This window comes from Choloepus didactylus, chromosome 1 (genome assembly GCF_015220235.1).
Source record: "Choloepus didactylus isolate mChoDid1 chromosome 1, mChoDid1.pri, whole genome shotgun sequence".
Classification (NCBI taxonomy): domain Eukaryota; kingdom Metazoa; phylum Chordata; class Mammalia; order Pilosa; family Megalonychidae; genus Choloepus; species Choloepus didactylus.
The window spans coordinates 5,109,055-5,115,424 of record NC_051307.1 but is presented as its reverse complement, the minus strand read 5'-3'; positions in this window follow the sequence as shown (position 1 = coordinate 5,115,424).

Genomic DNA, 6,370 nt, shown 5'->3' with positions numbered 1-6,370 from the left:
ATGTATGTATAAGAAATAATGCATTAGATAAAAATTTTACTTGTTCCAAGGTGACTAGCTCTATTGTCATTTGTTTCAGTTTTGCTAATTTTAAGAGGACTCAATTTAAGTGGAGAATCTTCCACCTAAAATTTCCCTCCTACAGCCAATTAAATGGTGGCAAAGCAAAAAGTGACTTTGTATTTAAAAGAAGGCAGTGGGTAACAATGATTCTAAGGCTTTCAAAGGGCCTAGAGTTTTAGGATTCCTATGATTGGCTGGGTGAACACAGGTTATTATCCTCATACACAGGTGTGGAGACCCAGGCTGAGCTGGTTAGCAAGAGGCCAGGTTCTCAGTTTAGTATACCATATGCCAAAGCAATATCCCTTAACTGTGTGCCTTTATAGCTACTTCCTTCTCTATTTTTTCAAGCTTCCTTAAGAAGATACACATCAGTGGTTTCCCCTTTAAGCCCTGCCATCAGGGCTTCCCGAAACTGACCTACCAAGCCCAGCAGAAACCTTTCAATTCACCTCTGATTTGGGACACTCTACCAATTCCCTCATTCCTCTGAATTTTCTACCTCCTATTTGAGTGCTCATTCTCAGCCTCCTGGGTCGGCTCCTTTGCCCCTACCTCACACTTTGGGGTTTCTAAGGGTTCTGACCTCGTCTCTCTTTGTTATTCTCGCCCTGGGCAGGTGCATCCATTCCTGCTACCTGAGCCCTGGCTGCTATCTTCAGCTTCTCCCTTATCATCAAGTCCTGTCCCTGCTACCTCCTATTTGTTTCTCTGATAATGTAGCCCCTTCTTTCCACACTTCCCAACAGCTTCCTACCTGCCCTTCCAGCCCCCAGGTTGTTTTAATCCACCTTCCTGCTATAGCCATGGTGATGTTGGTAAAAAGCAAAATATAACCCATCACTCCTTGCTTAAGTTTTCAGTGGCTCTCCATTGCTCTTCAGATCAAGTTCAAACTCCTTGAGGTGGCCTGCAAGACCTGATGCCCTGGCCCACCTCTTAACTCCCTCTCCCCCCTTACCCCATGCAGACCCATGTACCATCTCCAAATAAGTCATGCTCTGTCTTTGGCTTCTGGGCCTTCACGTATGTTGTCCCCTCTGCCTGAGTTATCCCTTCCACCCCACCCAGCGTTCCCCACCACCACGCACATACTTGTCTACCTTGATAATTTTATTTTGCTGATCTATGCTTGTGTTAATTCCTCCAGGATATCCCCCCCCTTCCCAGACTGCCACCTCCCCAGCCTCACTGGTTTGGTGCTCTGTGTCTGTGGTCCCGTGGTACCTTGCATACATTTTGTTAATGCTACTTGTGAACATGCTATTGAATTTGCCTGCCAGTACCCTCTCATCCTCCCCACAGGCTGCTGGTTCACCTCCACCTGCCCAATGCCTGATACTGTGCCTAGCCTGTCGTAGGAACGCAACGTATTTTTATAATTATCCAGACATTGATGCATCCCAGACAGGATCTTTAGCTCCATGTACACATAGGTTTATTTATACAGAATTCACACCATCTGTATAGCCAGCTTCCCATTAGACCTCACCATCTGGATAACCCCCAGCTGTGTGCTCCACAAGCACAGGGCTGACCTGCCTAGCTGCTGTTTATCTTCCCTTAACCCTCTTCCTCTTTCTCTGTCCCTATCCTGCTTGATGAGTGGGGCTGTGGTCTGCCCTGTTATCTCAGCCAGAAATTCACTGGCTATTTCGTGCTTTAAATTTTCGCATTCAACTGGTCAGGAAGGCCTAACATTCTGCCTCTTAAATGCTGCTGAAATCTGTCCTTTCCAATCCTACTTCTGCTGTTCCTGGCCTCCAGCTTCTCTGGCCAATCATTGTAGGCACCCAACCAAGTTTCTCCTTCAGTTTTGCTTCCTTCCTTTCCCAAGCCATTCTGCCTTCTCACATTTATCTTTCCAAGTGCAAGTCAGATTAAATTGCTCTGCTGCTGAAAACGTTCCTGTGACTTCCAGTTGTCTGCATTCTCAGTGCAGGGCATGCTACAAAGTGGTGCTGAGGTGTCCTCATCTCTGACTACCCCATGGCCTTTGTCCCCACCTTCACCAGCTCCTCTGGCCATGGCAGGGGCAGGCACTTTGCGCCTCCTGGGGTTCTCTTTTCTTACTCCAAGTGCATGGCAAGTCCAATTTCTCTTTCAAGAGTTGGAGCAAGGCCTCTTTCCCCTGCACTTCAGTTTCTCCGCTGTGCCATTGGTGGCCTTAATTACTGGCTGCTCGCAGGCTAGTTTCTCTGCTGGTCTGTGTGCTCCTTTGGTACAGAGCTGCCTCTTTTAACCTGTGTGTTCCCAGAACTTTGGGCCTGTTGCTAGGGCTATGTCTGGGGCCACCTGTTCCTGATGGCTAGAGTTTCCCCTCAGAAACTTTTGTTACAATGTTTGATGTTAGTAAGACCATAATTTGGTTTGTTTGTGTTTCTTTTACCAAGCACACATTCCACATACAGTTTGGGGAGGGAGTTCTACATGGGTTTTAAAACATCAGTGTCTATGTATTCAGAAATCGGAAGTTGTAATCACCTGTGATTCTCTTAACCATCCTTTTCATTTTGACCATGCATCTGGATATCCAAATTTGCCCAACCTGTGGATTGGGTGGTTGTCCCTTTAAAAAATTAAGTTGGGGCAGAGGGAGATATTCATTTCCTATGCTGCTGTATTAATTTAACACAAACTTGGTGGCTTAAAGCATCAGAAATGTATTCCCTCACAGTTCTGGAGACCAGAAGTCTGAAATTATTATCACTAGGCCAACATCTGTTCCTGGCCTCTTCCAGCCTTTGGTGACTGCCGGTGTTCCTTGGCTTGTGGGCTCATCACTCCAGTCCCTGCCTCTGTGGTCACAGGGCCTTCTCTTCTGTTTGTCCAGTCTCCCTCTGCTTCTCATACATGGACACTTGGGTGGCATTTAGGGCCCTCCAGGATATTCTCCACATCTCATGATCTTTAATTTCTTCTGCAGAGACCCTTTTTCCTTGTAACATTGGTAGTAACTGTGGCTATTTGATGATAAACAGTTGCACAAAAAGAAAATAGATTTAGATGGAATTTTTGTGTTATTCCATAAGTTGCTGTCATGAAAGGAGAAGAGAGAGATAACTCCATTAAATCTGCCTTTGGTAAGGAATCCCACATCCCTGAGGTGGGCTGGGGGTGAGGGGGAGTGACAGCTATTGTTTCACAAGCAGCTGCTGTAAGCCCTCGTCTGTGAGCTTAGCCATATAGCCACCCTGCTCATTAGGACTAACAATCCCCATTTTATACACAAAAAAGTAAGGTTGGTTAGGAAGGGGAAGAATTGGGGAGGGGACCAAGTCTGACAATGATGTCCATGGCCTTTCAAATAAATCAGGCTGCTCTGAAAGTATTTCAGAAGTACATGATAATCTTTGTTGACTGGTCAGCCCTTTATCATATTTGTTTTTCCTAATGGGAAGGGGTGATCCAGAGCACAGAGCTGTGGCTAGATGATTTGGGAATGGAGAGAGGTGTGTACAGGTGGGAATTGTTAGGTTTTTTTTTGACTGGGAAGCGAAGAGACCAATACTCGATTGGAGAAAGTTTTATTTATGCACAGATGAGCTGAAGCCAAAAAATGGTGATAGCCCCGAACAAAGTGGGGAGTACAATTCTATAGCTTTCGGGAGGTGGGTTGGGGTAAGATAGAGAAGTATGGAGCTGATGTCAGGGGATTGGTTTGTTTAGGGTAAGATAAGGAGTTGATGTCAGGGAGATTAGTACCTTATGGAAAATTTTTGTTTTTGTTCTTGCTCAGACTGCCATGTTAGCTAAGAGTGGGTTTTATGTAAACAGTTGTGGATGCGGAGAGCTTCCTGGGATATTTGCTAGGGGTGGGTTATGTGTGTGTTGGGGTTGGGGAGTTTTGCCTAACATTCTAGACTTTTTCTTTTAGTTTTCTAGGGTGCTGAGGGGTGCAGATCCATCTTCTGTATCTGCTTCTGGCCGATGGGGAGTGTATTGTCCCAACGGTTTGTTGCGGGTAGTGGCTGGTAAGGGTGTTTTCATTGGAGGAGTAGCATGTCGCCAACGGCTTGATTGGTCATGGCTTGTATTGTCCTGTGACTGAATGTAACTAAAAGTTGTAAGAGATGGGGTCCCAGGAGAAGGGACCCCTAACGAGCATGATGAGAGGCGTTATAAGAGGTATTAGTACAGAACGTAGAGGAGATGAGAAGTAGGGTATGAGGGAGCTGAGCCAGGATGAGTTGTCAGCTGCATTTTCTTTAGCTCTTTTAATAATTTCCATGTTTTCTTTTAGGATTTTTAGATTTTGTACTACCTGCCCTGTGGTATTAATGTAGAAAAAGCAAGTTTCATTTATTACAGCACAAGTACCACCTGCTACAGCAGTTAGGCCATCTAGGGCTCTTCTATTTTGTAGGACTATATTTGCTAAGCTGATTAGAGATTTTTGTTGGTTTTCTGTGGCTATTACAGGGGCATTCGAAGACTGCTGCATTATAATAGAGATGTTTACAACTGATCTTTTTAATATTGGGATACCCACAAATCAGAAGAAACTCTGGAAAAATTGAATGTTTAATGCTTGGTTTTTTAAAATAGTGTTATTGTGTGTGTGGTATTCCCAATCTGCTGCATTTGTTATCCTTTTTTGCTGAGGTAGCTTGCTCAGAGTTAGGGAGGTTTCTAGAAATGAACCTAAGTTGGGGATTCTGCCAGAGGCAGTTATTTCTGTGGGGGTTAAGATGGTTGCATTAGGGAGCAATGAGACTGCGGTCGCAGTTGACTCGTTTGTGGGGGGGGTGGCGGCCGGTTGCTAAATCCTAGGCTCTCAGGATTGCTCGGAGGGTACCGGCGGCGGGGGCTCTTTCCCGGAGGCGAGGGCGAGGCGGGGGACTTGGCCAGGTCCCCGGCGGAGGCGTGCAAAGTATGGAGGGCGGCGAGAAAGGAACAGGCGGGACACGTTTCTTTTAGGGTGAAGAAGCCAAGAGAGTTTATTAGGGGAGAGTACAAGCTTATATCGGGCGGTTTAGAGGGCGGGGTAGCTGTAGAGGTTAAAGGCTTGGATTGGTTCTGAGAGGGCGTGGAGGTTGATTGAAAAGGTGCGGGAGTTGCTCCGGTAACGAAGAGGGTGGAGGGTACGGGTAAGGCACGGGGGTGGGGTTTTCCTCTGGCAAGCCCTCCCCAACGATTGTACTTTGGGGTGAGGAAATGGGGCCTGCCTCCGGCCTCACTTTCTCAGGCCTGGGGGGCTGTGGAGGGCGCTGTCACCCGTGCCCACCACCCTCCCCAGGGGCTGATCAGGTCCCCCAGCCCAGGCCCGCCAAGTTGAAGCACGTAATCAGTGTCCCGCATGAGACAATAGTGTGGGTCTCAGACCATAGCCGTGGGAGAATAAGGTATGTTCAGGGAGAGTGGAGTAAGTGACCCCTGTGTCTATAAGAAATGAAACTGGCCTACCTGCTACTGACAGAGTTACTTGAGGTTTTGTATGGGCAATGCTCGCAGGGCCTCACGCGGTTGCTGGGTGCCTTCAGTTCTCTGCCACTAGTCCCAGGGGCTCTGGGAGGTTAGAGTTGGGGGTCTCAGTTGGGTGGGTAACCAATGTCCCTGTGTCTTGAGAGGCCTGGGGGCAGCCAGACCTCCAGTGACCCTCCTGCTTACAGAACGGGCAGGGCCCCAGGGTGGGGGTCAGGGATTTGGGCATTGCTTAGCCAGTGCCTGGGCTATTTGCATTTAAAGCAGGCTCCCGGCAGTGTTTTTCCTTTTAGTTTAGTAGGGCTTCAGGTTTCTTTCAGTGCTGAAGCAAGAAGCTGGTAAGCTTGAGTACGATATTTGGTTTTGGCTTCCTCTTTTAAGTTTTTCTTGCTGTGCTTTTTCTACATTTCTATTGTTAAAGACCTTAAAGGCTAGATTGATTAAGTCTTTTTGATTAGTTTGGGGTCCTGGTTCTTGTTTTTGAAGTTTCTGGTGAATGTCGGGCTGACAGAGAAATAAAATGCGTATGAAGGAGTAAAGTGTTTTGGGGGGAGTTTGGGTTAAGATCAGTATAGCAATGGAGGGCTTTTGGATTCTAGCTAGAAAAGCTGCTGGGTTTTCGTTATTATTTTGGGAGATTTTTTTTTCGGTTTATGATAATTAACTGCTTTATGTGTGGTTGCTTGCAGTTATGTAATGAGGCTAGTTATTATAAGGTTGCAAGACTCTTGGCCAGGTTTTCCATGTGGATAATTCCGATTGGGTTCTTTTCAGGGCATTGTGGTGGCTCCTACAGGGCTGTTAATAGGGTCCTGTCTATTTAAGGTGTCTGCATGAGCTAGAGCTGCCAGCTCTACTCATTCCTTTTCTTCAGGGGTAAGGC